This window comes from Heliangelus exortis, chromosome 1 (genome assembly GCF_036169615.1).
Source record: "Heliangelus exortis chromosome 1, bHelExo1.hap1, whole genome shotgun sequence".
NCBI classification, from domain to species: Eukaryota; Metazoa; Chordata; class Aves; order Apodiformes; family Trochilidae; genus Heliangelus; species Heliangelus exortis.
Window position 1 is genome coordinate 21,342,214 of NC_092422.1, and position 16,150 is coordinate 21,358,363.

The window sequence follows — 16,150 nt, forward strand, 5'->3', positions numbered from 1 at the left end:
AATTCTTTTCCTGTCTGGCAGCCGCAGAGGCAAGATATTGAGCAAGGAACACACCGGGCTAGTCAACAAGATACTTTTAATACCTTTGTAGAAACATGTGGCCATCTTCTAACTCTTATGGAGCCAAGTTTGCACTGAACTCAGTATGGTTTGGTCCTCCCTTACAAGGGAGCCTTTAGGCAAAAACCTGCTCTGCAAATAAGGGCTGAATTCTGCAGAACACTTGCTATCCATGGTCTGCTCCCACACACTGTCAGTTTCTTCTGCTGGCTTCTAGAAAAAACTCAGATTTTCTGTTTTTTTGATATTTTTTCATACTCAACTGCTTCCTTTTCCTTTGGAAGAATATTAATTTTTGCCTGTTTCCTGCTTCTGTGTCAGGTGAAAACATCACATGGGTCCTACCAGCCTCTGTGCTGATGCAGAATTCTGGGAATAGCATTTAGCAATTGTCACCTGCCACAAACCAGCAGGAGGGCATCAAAGGGACCTCTGAGGTTTTGTAGAGTTTATAATACACAACGCTGCCCATAATAATGTTTTGTTTATTTACTTTTTAAGTTACTTTAGAGACAAATCTTGCTGGGGAAAAAAATGCGCAGCTATTAAAAAAAACTTGCATTATGCCCCTGAATGCCCCAATACAAGGATTTCTTCCTCCCACATTTGTAGTACCTGTGTACAAATACAAGTTGACAGGAAACAATGAGGTGGTACCCAGTGCCAGGGTTATCCCTGACCGTCCCAACAGAGCTGAACTGGGCAGGAACCATGCTCTGCCAATCTAATGGGTTTAGCAAAGATGCAGCATAGTGGTGTTACACTTGCTGGCATAATAAATTATGTCAGGGAACTCCTAAGAATGAAGATTGTCAGAGGAAGGTACAAAGGTGGAATAAGGAGAAGGAAAGATTAATATGAATAAGAGCAAGAAACCTCCAGGCCTGCTTTAGAGAGTGCTCTAATCCCCAGCATTCTTGAGGTGGTTTAACTATCTGTAAGGGATTAACAGATACACCTCTCCAGTCCATACAGAAAAATAACCCTAAATACAATTGCAACAAGTTCCTTATTTTATAATAGACAGGAAACAGGAAGGAAAAGCTTTAGCAGAGAAGCATCCATCCTGGATCAGCTTCCTGACAACAAGGAGGAACTAACAGGAACATTGAAATAACGCTCAAGCTCTGAACTTGAAATTTCAATTTATCAAAATATTTGCAAAACATAGCAGTAGAATTTTGTTTAGTATCAGGAAGTCAAATAGATGGACATTAAAAAGCCCTATACTACTTATCATAAGGATTGCTTTGGCAAAAATTATTAAAATTTGCCAGAGAAGGAGTTGAAGATCCCCAGATAAGCCTTATCAAATTAAATGACAGATGTGCAGAAAAAAGAACAAAAATCTGTGACTTGGGGGAATGGCTGTTGCAAAACTCTAGGTTGCAAAAGAAATTGTTTAGAAAATAATCAAAGAAAAATCCACACCTGATGTCCAACAGATGAAAGTAAGAGAGCACCAGAAGTCAGTCTGAGCAGGAATGTAGAAGGAAAACATCCTTGTAATACTGTTAAAGGCAAGTGCTAAGGCTCAAATTGCTGTTGGTGCTACCAGGATCTCAGTCTTCATTTGTGCTTCACAGGAGCTGCTGCAGCCCAAGGCTGAGTGAAACCTATTAGCTGCACAGAGGCAAAATCAGCAGAGACTCAGGAGTACTGATTGTATTTTATCATCCCTCTGTCCTGCTGGCTACAGCAGGTTATTTTTTACATTATCAGGTGGCTAGGTTCTTTTGTTTATTTTTTTTTAGGTTTCTTTTTTTTTTTTTTTAAATGTAAGGTTCCCCAGTGGGAAGCTAAATGTTAGTGAACTCCCATTATAGCTCATGTTTAGTATTATAAAATGAGTACTAAAAACACTCAATTGAAGTAAAAAATCATTCTTACTCATTTGATTTTTTTGTCTGCTACCTACACAATGTTAGAACTCTTCAGGTAAGGATCTTCATGTGTCTGTAATTTAAGATGGTTCCTTACATGCATATACATATGCATATGCATGTGTGCATATACATAAACACATGTTTCTATAAGCTCCGAATCCATGCATATTAATTCCCTAAACATTTTTTAAATTAACTCTAGCACTCAGATAGATTACACTCAAATTTGATTGTATGCTATTTGAACTGAAACAAAAACTCATCTCAAAATATGCTCCAAGGAGATAATTGTTGTTTACATGCACTTTGTCAGTGTAATATAACATTTCATCTGCTTTATTTTCTCTCATCTGCTAGTCTGCAAATAAGAAATAATATCTGAATGAACCAGTGTCCAGAAATGCTATTTTTAATTGGCTTTACCTCTGGTAACTGGTTACTCTGGTTGTTCAGGAGTCTCTCCATGAGCAATGGTGCATTTTTTAAGCATAACGGGACAACAGCCTCATGTTATCTACAGGTTATGGAGATACCACAGTTTTGTGTTTCTTTTACTTTATTACTACACATGCAAGGCACAACCTAGAAAGACTTCCTGAGGCTGAATGCTGTCAGTATATGAAACACTGAATAACTGCTTTTTGTTTTGCTGAATGGTCCCCTTTCTTTCACATTTAAAGGAGAAAAAATAGCTCTGGGGAATGAAGTCTTGCGTATAGAATTTTTATTTTTTTTTTTATAACAGAAACTTTTGGCTGTATGGAGATCTTACATGAATTTTATATGAGTTTGACTCCACTGACGTAATCTGAATTATTCCTCATTTACAATAAGGTGAGAGAAGGACTGTGCAAATCAACAGGAGCCTGAATTACATGCTACTTCCAAGCTCACAGTCACCTAAGTTCTGAATGTTACCAGTGCTGAGACCGATTTTTAGTCTGCTCACTTTTTCTCATCATGACCATAAAACCCAAGGGGGCCCAATTTAATTCTAGCCTCCCTTTCTCATTCCACTCCCAAGGACTGTGTGGACAGGAATAGGTGTTTGTATAGTATAGGCAATTTGCTCCAAAAATAGCCAGGACTAAAAATCATCTAATTGGTTTACTGTCAGAGAGAATCTTGCTAGAGACAACAAGAGAGCAGCAGTCTGAGAGACTGAGTAGACAGGTTTACCATGTTTGAGTTTGTACTCTGTATGTGTAGTTGCTGTTAAAGAGCTCTATTTGTTTTATTAGTTTTGGATTATTAATTTATTAGAGTTTAGTTAAAAGTTAAAACAATTGAGAATTTGTCAGACATCAGTCTCACTGTTCATCTTGTGCCTGTCATTGGGAATGGTCTGGTGTCTCAGGTGCCAGCTGTGGGCACAGTAAATGAATGAGAAGCAGGAATGTCAGTGCTTGTCCATGTGCAAAAACTTATGCCACATTTTCAGATTCTCTTTATCAGAAGTTAAGGGTGGCTTTCAACTCACCTAAATTTAGTTGTCTGAAAATATTGGATATCTTATCTAAGCTAATTGTCCGGGCTCTACCCGTCATCAGTGAAGCAAAGTACATCCACCACCATACCCTCTTAAATAAGACATTTAACTTCACACAACTGACTGTTAAAAAAGCCTACATAATAAATTTAGACTAGATGATTAATTTTTATACAACCAAAGATAAATACTGTGAATTTTTCTCCAATCCCTTCCACTTTCCCCAACCAACATGGTGTTCTCAGTTCCATACACTGCTTAGGTGGGAAGCTAACCATGATTTGTTGCTAAGGGCTGTTCTGCACCAACCTACCCAGACCCTGGCATTGCTTGTGCTCCAGAGGGCTGAGATGCAATGCCAAGAATGCTGCAAACATTTATGGAAGACCTTCACCAGGAAAGTGGTATCACCTTGGCAGGAGTCAGTGGGCACAGGCTGAATCAATTACTTAACAGCAAGCAGAACTAGTTAGGTACTTAAGCAGGTGCATATATATACTTTGGCAGGATCAAGGCTTAAATAATAATCACCTCGAGGCAAAAAAAATGTTCTTCTTTTGTTTCCTTAGCAGCACAAAACTTGCTATTGTCACTTAATTAACTCAGTTTTTAAACTGATGAATGATGAAGTAACTTTGGAAGCCTTACAGTCATGGCATCACTTAAAACACCTCAGTGCTCTCCAGAGAGAGGTGAGAAGGTTACTGTCGGGCTGTTCTGCTAAATGAGGCTACTCAGTGATCACAGCATGTGCTCTGGAGTCTGCCAAGTCAGGTCCTCAGGGCACAACCTGGCTGCTATTAAACTATATGGGCAGAGTCCCACTGCCCTGGTGAGAGTTACATCAGGTCTGAAAACCTCTCGTTTTCCCAGGAGGAATTTTATGTAGGACACTGAGGACACAGCGAGGGAGCTGATGGTTAAAGAGTTGTTGAGGGAGAACAAGGATGTGAAAGCTTGGAGAGAAGATGCATAGATCTCTTTCTTACCAGCTTTAATATGGCACTTTCTAATTCACTGCTGCAGATTGGAGGTGCAACAAGAGGTAGTTCTTGAGGAGAGGTTTGTTACAGAGTAACAATACAGAGTATTACGGAGTATTTTTTCATGAGTATTAAAAATGCCATCAAACAAAGGTCTTGTTGACTTTCACTGCCCTTTCTCTGACAAATGACTGCAGTAAAAGTGAACTCCATTTTTCTTTATTTATGAAACACCTCTTCCCTTTTGTACGAAAAACTAATTTTCCTGTGCTTTAGAAAGTGTATAAGTGGCAGCTGAAAAAGTGGGTGAAATTTGTATGTTAGAGTACAAGAACAAGGAAAGTACTGAAAAACAAAAAGCTATTCAGTTGGGGTTTTTTTTTTCCTAAAAGAAAAGGAATGAAAACTATCATCAGACTGAATTGTTCTGTTCCTGATTACTCTGTGTAGCATGATGAAAAAAAAAAAAAATTCCATTTTAGCTGTTGCAGGCAATATGTGCCCATAAACCTTTTGATAAAGAACTGATTTTCAAAGCAACACATTTCTGTAGAGTGCCAGTGATCCAGCAGAGTTGTCATGCTGCTTTGACTTTTCCAGTTCCCAAGAGTATCAAACCTTTACAGCTCTTTCTAGAATCCCAGCAAATTTAATAGTACAGGCAAACTTCTGCTTAGACTGATTTTGGGTTTACAAGGCTCCTGGCTTCTTGCTTCCATGGATGTAACCAACAGGCAGAATCCGCACATCAGTCTTGAAAAAGCCCTCATTTAAACTAAATAGATTTTGCCCATCAGCCTCTCCGTGACAAAAACTGGCAATGGCTTATGCCTGGCCATAAGCATTTCTTCAGGAAGGAACTGGTCTTAAATAAGTCAGTTTAAATAAGATCAGCAAAACCATCTCCAGTAATACCATCTGGTGACTTGTAGTCACATCCAAGCCTAGACTGTTGCAAATAGGAGTCGGGTTAAAAAAGACAGGAGAAAAGCAGTGTGTGTGGAAGTGCAAGAGGATTACGTTGGAGTGGCCTGCAGCCTGTAGGATGGAGAAGAGCAATGAAGAGAAACACGTAGCTAAGAAATTAATAATCTCAGAGACTAAAGCAATGCATCTTGTTAAAATGCAGCCACTTAACCATTACTAGCCTCCCTACTCTTACATCTGGCTTTGCCTTAGTCCTTGTGTACTGCCCAAGTACTAATACAGCAACAGAGCTGAAGGATTAACACAGAGCTGAACATCATGTGTTTGCTGCAGTCTCACCCAACTGTTGCTTCCCTGCCTGGTGAGCCATGGCAGCAGCATGTGCCCTCCTGTAATTACACAAGAACCCACGAGAGCAAGAGTTGCAGTTTCTGTATTTTCTAAGCCATTGTCAGTATTTTGTAGAATTTGAATTTTTATATGGAGTGGTTAAGATTTTTTCTTTCCACATTTGTTTTTCCTTTCCTGCTATTGGACCCTTAAATAAAAAACATCCTGTACCAATTGTATCAAGAGTAACAAGGAGGAAAGCTGGCTGGCACTGACTGTATGCCATGCTGGTTTGAGGAAACAAATAATTTGAACAGTTTTCTTATAAATTCTTCTGCAAAGCAATTTTTTTGTCTGCTGGCATGCATCGTTAGATTCAGTTTTATTTCACTGACTGCAATGCCATTCCTTCTCAGTAATGAGCATCTGAGTAATGCATCACAGGATTGTTGTATTAGAGACTGCTGACAAATAAATTAATGTGCTGGTTTCTTCTTCATTTAAGCCTCTCATTCAATACACTAATCTAAAGACAGGTGATTTCTTAAAATGTATTTTTTTTATGCTAGCAAATACAAATAAGCGCTGAAAATTATGGTAGAGTCAATATCTCTATAGACACAGAAATTATTAGAAGAAATGAAAATGTTAAGAGTGGTTTTCCAAATGCAAAAATGTTTTCCAATTAGCTTAACAGGATTTGATGTGAAGTTTTACAGGCTGATGAACAAGTAGGTGAATAGTTTGGGCAGCATGTATTTAATCTTGTCCTGAATATTTTGTTTGAATTAAGCAGCTAGCAGAACACGGGTCTGTGTCTTCATCACTAGCCTCCATTCTCATACTCTTTCTTTCCTTCTTCTGGCAAAGTATTTTTGCACATCCTTAACCCCAAGAACATCGCTAATCTCTGGCTGGTTGTGTCTGGAAAGCAAGCACAGTCTGCAAGTATTTTGTTGGCCTGTGCTCAGACCATGGGGAGATCTGCCCATTTCTGGGAAAGTCTGTACCATGTGTGCTGCAGTGTGGGGCTGACTTCCACTGACCAAGGGTGGGGAGAAGAAATCCTCTCCTTCTGAGCATGAAACAGCCCTTGGGTTATGTACACTGTGACCTTGGAGATCGGGCTTGAAGCACCTGCTGAGGCAAATAAATTCAGAAAATCAGTGAACAATTCAGGTAGTCTGGTAAAAATGCCAAGCTCAGGCAGTTGACCTAAGTCTCTCTTGGATGTCTCAGCATGGTTTCTGTAAGGTCTGTAGTGTTCGTGTGCTCTTCTTTCCAGATCAAGTTAGGGCTTCATAGCTGTGGACAGCAGAGACTTTGAATTACTCCTTGCCCTTTTCTTACAAAGTAGTGACCAGATCTGTCAGAAGTCCCACGGGAACAGTCCCTTTCCACTTGTGACCTTGGCTTATTGTCAGAGAGTTTGTGTAAAGTAGAGCAATGTGTGATGGATGCTCTTGTCATGTATTGATCAGATAATTCCTCCTGAGAGAATCTGGGTGTCCACTTCTTCCTACTGGGGAACAGCATCTCTTGAAGGAGCCAGAGGAAAGTACTGATTGATAGGTGAACATAAAAAAAATAAATAAATATGTGTTTAGAAAATACATATATATATATACACACACATTTAGCAAAGTGTATGTGTGTGTGTGTACATGAATAAAGCCATTTTTTTCCTTTTCTCCAAATCCCCTGCCTGTGAGTACCATTATAGTGCTTTGCTCTCTGGACATTTTGGGGTTTTGTAGAAGTAATTGGCATGTTTGGTGGGGTCTTCTAGTGAAGAGCATTCGAGCTGTTCTAGTTAACAATCCAAAGCAATTTGGAGCCCCAGGGAAGTTTTATGGGTACTCTCCTTCATTGTACAGAATCAGTTATAAAAGTGCAAAATAAAGCAGAGAAGGATACAGTTACTTTTATGATCGGTTCAGCTTGAAAAAGTATGTGAATAGAGAGTTTCTTTGTCCTTGTGCAGGACGGGTTTGTTATTCTTCAAGCACTTTTGAGAGCAAATTAATGTGTAAATTAGGTCCTGTAGAGACTTGTTGGCAATTTTAAAGACATGGCATAATGAAGCTTGTTTCCAGCTCTGCAGGGATAGCTTCTTTTGTTAATCTACCAAATTAAGTATTGAGTAGGCTTGTTTCGTTAGCAAATGGGAGAGGAGATGCCAACAGCCCTATTCTTTTACCCTCCTGCTCTCAGCTCTGTGACCAGGAGCTCATCCCCAAGCAGGAACCAGAATTCTGTTTTCTGAAGGGTCAGTAGAAGCATCTTCTGACATATGAACCCCCCTCAGATCAAACACCTTCCTTGGAAAATACTGGCATACATTTGGAAAAGAACAAACCAAGCCAGAAGAAAACCCCATCTGTTGATTTCTTAGCAGGTTTCACATTTGTTGCAAGCATGCTGGTCAAAGAAACCCAACCTAAACACGTGATCTCATGGAGAAAATACCAGTCCTTCAGTACAGAGAGAAGTCTTCGACAGTGACTTTGAACACTTAAAAGTAGATTCTCCTCAAAGCCATTGGTAACGCTGGTGTTGAACTTAAGATTCAAATGAACTGCAAAGAAAGCCAAGACCACAGGGCAAGACATCTACACTAGTAGCTGTCTTTGGAGGGATGAACCATATTTTGGCAACTTATCCCTCCTCTGACCAGACAGACAGCCAATGTGGGTAGCTTAGATTAGATGCCTGACTCCTGAAAAGCTAAATTTAGGTGACAGGAACCCCAACCTTGAATTTTTAATCTCAAGACAAACAGAGTGGCTCCCAGCAGGTTCTATTGTTTCTTTTCCCAAAAACCAAGCATTGATTTTAAGAAGTGGTTGCTTCTCAGCTGAGATGTAGTATTCCTGCTGCCAAAATATTTCTACTCAGCTGATAGACAAAAAAAAAATAAAAAATACCCCCTCCATCTGCATGCTGAGCAGTGAGAAGCCTCAGGCTGAGAACAAGAGGGTGCTCTAGTGAATTTGACCAATATATCTGGATAAAACAACCTTCATAATATTAGAACAACAAACCACTTTGTGCACAGTAGCAAAGCACAGTGCTGTGTCAACAAGGGATCCATGCTTATAACCTTTCCAGTCTTAGTCATTAGAAATACCTGAGCCACCAATGTGCACTTACATGTATATTATAGAAATAATGGTCTTGTCTATACACAGCAGTGTCAGAGATAAGGCAATGACACAGCCTCAGGTAGTTTGTGTATCCTGTATAAGGAAACTGGCAGTGTTTCTTTATATAGGAGCTAAAATACTGTGCTCAAAAATAAAGACAATAAGAAACACTCAGAAGCCACTTCTGGTACCAGCGTATTTACCACTTTTCACTTTGAAACCAGAAGCTGCTTGTGCCTTTAAAAAATCCAAACACACACAAAGCATGCAATGTAATTGCTTCATTTTGTAATGAGAACCAGGTGCAGGAATTCATGAGGATTCTTTCCCCAGTATTCAACTCCACATTTCGGACCCAGAGAAGCCACATGCTGGCTTTGGCTCCCAGCACCATCCCTGAGCGCCATCCAGCTTGGAGAGAAGAAAGCCTTCTCTGGTTACCTTTAGGCTTGTCCTTGAAGTGCAGGAGGAGTCTGAAAGGACAAACCAGTGCTGTCATCAAGAGGAAGCCCAGTGCCTGAGCCCCTTTCTGGAAAGAGCACACAGCACTACGGGTGAGGCTGGGGGTTCCATTTGCCAAAATATAAGTGCTTGCAAACCCCTTCCTCTCTCTGGTGAGAGTAGCATAAGGTCTGTTACCATTCCTATGCTCCTTCAGGGATGCTCTATAAAACAGAGAAGTCAGAAGTGGTCAAAGTAAGTATTATCAGTCCCTCTCTCTGCTGCAGGCTGCTGCTCTGCTCCAGCATTTAAAGCACAATGAAAATAATTTGATTCTGCTTGTGGATGCCACACAAGTCACAGATTTGATGAAGAGTGAAGAAAGAAAAGTGGAAGTACCCAGATATGGATCTCTGCAGGCACAATGGTTGCTAGAGAAGTGATCACAAGTAGCTGGTCTCCTCCCTGGTTATTTCCAAAGCACGTGAAATTCTCTCATGTGAAAACACCATTGTTTGGTTGGTTTGTTGAGCTTAAAACACATTTATCTGTATCTGGATGTGCTTATTAGTGTGCCAGGCTTCACACTTGCAGCCGGAAGCCCAGATAGCCTGATCATCCCCTAGCCCCTCCCAATAAATACATCAGTGACAAAAATGGGAGAAATAATTACTTTCAGAACTGAGCTAAACCTAAAAGTGTGTGCTGGTTTAATGTGGGCAGCACTTCACATGGGGTCAGGAAAATTAAAAGGGCTACCAAATTCCTGGGGCAGTAATCTTAGCTGCTGGAAGCACCAACATATTTTAGAGTGACTCCCTGCCCTCACTAAGGAAAAAAAATTTCATCCTGCCCCAATAGCAACATCTTCACAGAGAAAGGGCACTCGATTGACTTTTATCTTTGCGTGTGGTACAGCTTGTGCAGAGAGGCAAAGAATACAGCCACAAGGCAGAAAAACATCAATGTGCTGAGATGCTGCGTCAGGACACGCAATGTGGGACTGCTCCATCGCCCATGCAGAGGAGGCTGTAGGCTGTCCTAGCTGCCAGAGCCAGGGCAAGGATGTGCAGGATGTTCAGACTGAAGCAAGGATGTTCAGGCTGTAAGATTCAGCCATACAAACACAGTCAAGAAACTCCAGACTCTTCAGTCAAGGTCTTTCTCCCTCCTTCAGCATCACTGGCTCTTGCTGTATCACTATGGGCCTTGTTTTTAATGCTTAGGAAGATAAGGTGGCCAAGGTGATTTCCTTACACTTCTGGAACCTTTCTAGTCTGAACAAAAGACTTATTACTTCTGACACTGGATTCCTGTGTCTGATGAACCCCTGACTTCTCAAACTTGAATAAGTAGTTTAATTCACAGCAGAGCTCATTTCAGCTGGTGGTGTTGAAGTGTTGTCATCATGGCATCCTTCAACACAGGATCGGATGGTGACCAGGGAAACCTGAAATTAATAGTGCTTTCATATGGTCTTTCTAGAAGAATATGAATAAAAGTCACAAAGTTGAATTAAAAAAAGTCATAACTGCAGCAGGAGTATTGCAATGTCTGTATGGAGAGGATTCATGCTGCCATTTGCTCTCTGGTACATTATATTTGCTTTCCACCACCACCACCCCATTAGGGTAAGATAGTAACTTTTCAGAAACCTCTTCTGCATTGACATTTCATCTCTATTTCATTGGCTCAGAAAATTTACAGTGACTTGTATAACATTTAGTCAAAGAAAACAGCCTGAATAAGATCAAACACTCTTTTATTTAGCAAAAACCTTAAAAGTAAACCAACAAATATATAGATGTAATATGTGGTTAGTATTATCATCTGTTCTTAATTTTGTTGGGCTACTAAATGAAAGGGATTTTAAAAGGAGACATTATATAAATCCTGTGTGAACATATGGCATTTCTTTTTTCCTTCCAAGATTGCAGGCTGAGTCTATGCAATCCTGTTAACGAAATGAGCCTTGTCGTTTGAGGAGTAGCACTTAATGACAGTTGTCAGTCATCACTAGGTACTACACTCAAGGGACATCTTGATACGGCTGTGACAGACAGATTAGATATTGTCTGGAGAGGGTTGTGCAGCAGCTGTAAGAAAGCCCTATCTTAGAGGAAATGAGGATTAAAAAAAGAGCAAGGAAACCAGATACAGCTTTTTCATCCCCTGTTCTCTGGAGCAGATGATCCTTCTGCTCAAGTATGAGCTGTGTGTGTCTGAAGCTAATGGCTGAATGGGAGATGTCTGCTCTTGTGATTTAACTTGAGTCACCCGGAATTGCAGCTTTGTTGTATCTGGGCAGATAGAAATCCTCTCTTCCCCCCAGAATCGTTTGCAACATAATAGACTTTCCTTCCCATTCTTAGTACTCTGTTACACTGAGGGGGAATGTAATCAGCACAGCTACACCTGAGGCAGAACGAGACTGAAATAATTCAGCACTTGTGGCTTCCACTGCCAGCAGCAGGAGGTAGTGGAAGGATGCTGCTGCCCTGTCCCTGATGGGGGGACCTGGTCAGTGGCTGGTGCAGAATCCTGCTCCCACGACTGGGCTCCTGCTGCTGGAGAGCCTGAAGGCAGCCCTGCAACTCCTGGCAGAGGTGTACCTACAGGGAATGCCTCCCTAATAGCTCTTTGCTTCAGTTATCCTTGTGAATTGGCCATGAGGAAAACAAAGAGATGCAGGGGTCAGCTCAGGCACCCACGCAGATGCCGCTCTCACAAAGATACACTCTATATCCATGCATGACTAGAGACTGAGCCTGTCAACCAGAGAAAAGGCTTTTCGTGCATTTCTAGTAATAGCCACAAGGTCATTCAACATGGGCACGGGCAGCAGGGGGAGGGTATTTGGAGCCTGTGCTGCAAAAGTCCTTCCTCTTTTTTTCAGCCAAGGGTCAAGCAAGACTGCAGAGATGGAAGACAAATGAGACCCCAGCCCCAGGAGATCTGATGGAGGAGGCCAGTGGAGGCTTGCCAGAACAGCAGGTTGTAGCACACATAACCCTGCCCACATAAAGCTGAGCAGTGAAACTGCAACACTATGGGGGCTGTAAAACTGCTGCCTTCTGCCTCGCTGGGATGGCGATGATGATGAACGACACTGGCTCCTTTCCACACAATGCCAGACCTCAGGAACACTGCCTGCTCCTGGGTACTGCTGATACCTCCCAGCAAAGAGGAGGCCCCCGGGGCCTGCAGCCAGCATCTCCTGCAGCGAGCTGCTCCTCAGGGATCAGCCCTCTGCTTGCACCAGTTTTCTTCTGTGAAGTCAAAATACCCCAGGAGGATTTGTAAAGTGCAACACACCCAGCTTAATACCTTCAGTCTTGACCTTCATGTCCAAAAAAGCAGATAGGAACAGACACGCTCCAGAACATTGAAAATCATGTGAAAAGTAAGTAAGTAAGTGACCTAGAATTGTGGAGGAATCAAGATAAAATGCAAGGTTTGAAGTTAATTAGCCCTTGAACTGTCAGGCCCAATTACTTCCAGCAGGCTTTGACATTTCGAAGATTAATTAGGGAGTTAGCTGTCGCATCTCACAAAGGACCACCATTATGCCAGAGAAGATCTACCTGCTCTCTGCAGACAATAACTTGAAGTTTTGCAATGTGAAATCATATCCAAAAGCTAATTGTGGACCTTTGGTAAATGCTTTGTGATTACTATATTAATTTTGAGGAATGCACTATATTTGTATGCGGAAATACAATCAGCTGCCTTGAAGGAAAAGCTTAACTCACAGGATATTGATTTAAAATACTTGAAGCTCCTGGGCAAAAGGCCTTTAAATTTCACTGCTTCTTTTCTGACATTCTTGTTACATCCAACAGAAATTATGCACAGTGCTGTACTTAGTATGTATCAATTATTCAGCACGTATTTGCTCCCAGACAGATCTATGTTTATTTACTACGAACCTGTCCCTGAAATCATCCTCCCAAAACATTTCTTAGGAGCAAAAATACAGCTTCCCAAATTTGAGTCTGTACAGCAAAAGCAAGCCCTCCCCTGAGCTGGACCAGTGACAGCATAGAGGGCAGAGCAGGGAATGGGATTTTTGTACTCTTCTCCACAGTTCATGGTCCTCCTCCCGTCTTGGTGTCCCCAGTTCTAGAGACATGTTGGAATATGGGAGAAGGTGCAGTCGAGGGCTTAGCAAAGGCTTAGCAAGCTGGAAAATCCAATCTAAGTCTCTGCTATCAAGCAAAGGTCACATGAGGGAATCTGCAGAAGGTCCTTCCAACCTGACCTATGATGATATAATTTTTAACCCTTTGGTTTTCCCCAGGACAGACCAGCTCCCTGCAGAGCTGGAGAGAGAGGCAATGCTCCTCAGTGCAGCTCTGAAGCAGTGAACCAGAACTGTACCTGTCCCTCTGCCCATATCGTACCATTAAAACCTTGTTGTAAGCACCTTAGCAGATAAAACACCTCCCTGCCTCAGAACAACTCAAGTGTAAAGTTCCAATGTAGTGAATCATGGAAAGAGTTCTTCTGAAAAAACGGAGCAAAAACAAAAGGAAATGAAATCCCAATATAGACACAAAATGGTTTCTGGCTCACGGCCATCTGGATATTTTTAACATGTCCATCAATACAGTCTCTGTGCACTGCAACTGACTGATCCATGACTCTGTGTTCATGCTTCTGTCTCTCCCTACAATGACCAGAGGGTACTTGAAAGAATAATTTGTTCAGAGCTAGTTTTGTTTTCTTTTATCTTCAGGTCATACTTACTATGTGAATGCTGAGCTGTGGAGAGGCGAGAATGCTTGGGACCTGGTTATTTCTGTGGTCCCTTTGATGTCTGTTGGGAAGGGTTTGCTACAGCAGAGCTGTGCTCAGCATCCAGCCTCCTGCACAGGCACCTTCAGCCCCAGCACAGTGAGCTCCAGGGCTGCTGGTGAACATGCCCAACCCTTGCCACCAAGATGGGAGTCAATGATAAGCTATCTGATCTCATCCAGCTGAGGCAAATGCCTACAAGCCAGTGTAGCTGATCTCCTATCACTGATATAACCACTTATTCCTGCATTCATGCAGTGCCTGGAGCAGGGCTGGCCAAACCCTTGGAATCCCACAAGGTACATACCAAAGACTTCATGCAGCCAAAAGTCACCAGAGATACCTGGAGAGCTCTGCTTGTGTGTGCATGAGTGGGCACACAGATGTTCTGGAGAGTCCCTGAACATGGGTATCAGGACCTCCCCCAACCCCCTGGGTCAGGCTGGCCCTCCCTGACCTGGCATCTGGCTGGAAAAAAGTCACCTGCTACTGTATGGTAGGAATTAGCCTTTTCTGTGAATATCATAACATACAAAGGAACAAGAGAGCAGAAAGAACAGTTCTTCCCAATTCAAAGGTGGTATCCTGAGGAGGTTAACATTAAGGCTCCTCTTAGGCACCTTTGGCCTTCTCAAACTTAAGCAGCTAAGCCAAGGCAAGAACCTCTCTTCTAAAATGTTCCTTTTTTGAAGATTCTTCCAGAGAGCACATCATCCCATCCCAAAACACGTGGGACCATTCACCCTCCACCAGCTCTAATGAGAACCTGCAGAACCACTTTCAGTGAAGCCTGTTGTATTTGTGGGGTCTGGCCCCAGAGTTCAGGGAATGACCCTGACTCAGGGTTTGCTCTTGCTGGGAGTTGAACCTGAACTTGTAGAAGCTTAGAAACAGAGTGATGGATACTCCATTCTCACTTTCCTCTTTGAGTGACCTGTAGAAGGTCACATAGAGTTGGCAACCAGACCAGGAAATTATGGGCCCAGACAATAAGCCTGGGTGGTTTGGTTGGTTGGTTGGTTTTCCCTCTTATTTTTTTCTAGACATTTTCAAGCCTACCAGGAACAGATCAGAAAAAACAAAACATAAAAAACAACCAAACAAAAAACCCAAAACAAACCCAAACCCAACCCAACCCAACCAAAAAAAAAAAAAACAAAACCAAACCAAAACAAACAAACAAAACAAAACACCCCCAAACAAAAAAACCCTGAGATTACAAATGCCTTCTAATCTTCTGTGCCATCTATGCTGTAGTCATAAATACCCACCAAAGCCAACCCAAAGCTGATTTTCAATGTAATCTTTCAAGGTTTGTTGGGTTTTATTTTTTTTTTTAAGCCGAAAGAAAAACTCGTTCTTCCACAGACAACAGTTAATCATTAATGGTATGTGCAAAACAACATACTTGACCCCTTGACGTGGTGGAAGAAGCATGTAAACAGAGATGACAGGATATATTGGCTTAGGCTTCTCCCAGACAAATCTGCCTGGCTGTGGGGAGGGAGGAATGGAAATCTTTTATCACCTGAGCTTAGCAAGGATGTTGCATTTGAATGAGAGTAATCGGGTACTTTAAGGCTGCTGTCTTGTAGCCACTTCAGTAATCCAGCCAAATAAATGCGAAGTCAGGGATACTTAGTTCTTGATGTCCAGAATCTAACTGGGGGATGCTTAGTCAGCTGTATTTTGCTGACTCACTGGCACTGCTTTTCCGGAGGCACTGCCCGGCTCCCCTGGGCAGGGTTTGCTCGGGCAGGGTGAGCATCCAGCGTGGTCCTCCGTCACCTCACGGGCTCAGAGATGCTGAGCAAGAGATGTGTTGCTGGGTCCTCTCGGGGGCTGACCCAAGGCACCGAGTACATTTAGCTCCTCGGGTTAAGAGGGTGTAAGGATGCTTGTCATACCGTGCACCCAAGCCTTCTATTATCCAGGGATAAACGGGGCAGCATTCCTTCATTAGGTTTTGTATGAACAGACCTTTTAGAGAAAATCACACTGTATAAATTTGCCCAGCAAGTGCTTTCTTTACAGCTCTGAGCTCACCTGTACTTAAAAAAAAAAAAAAAAAAAAAAGGAGTTTTGCTTGAT

General features: G+C 42.0%; 1 long non-coding RNA gene across 1 annotated transcript; it reads left to right on the top strand.

The window, feature by feature from the left end:
• Positions 1–8,456: 8,456 nt before the first annotated feature.
• On the top strand, positions 8,457–13,890 carry LOC139792857 (uncharacterized). Its single transcript, XR_011724411.1, has 2 exons — positions 8,457–9,375; positions 12,159–13,890. It is a non-coding gene; the product is annotated as an uncharacterized lncRNA (long non-coding RNA).
• Positions 13,891–16,150: the final 2,260 nt, after the last annotated feature.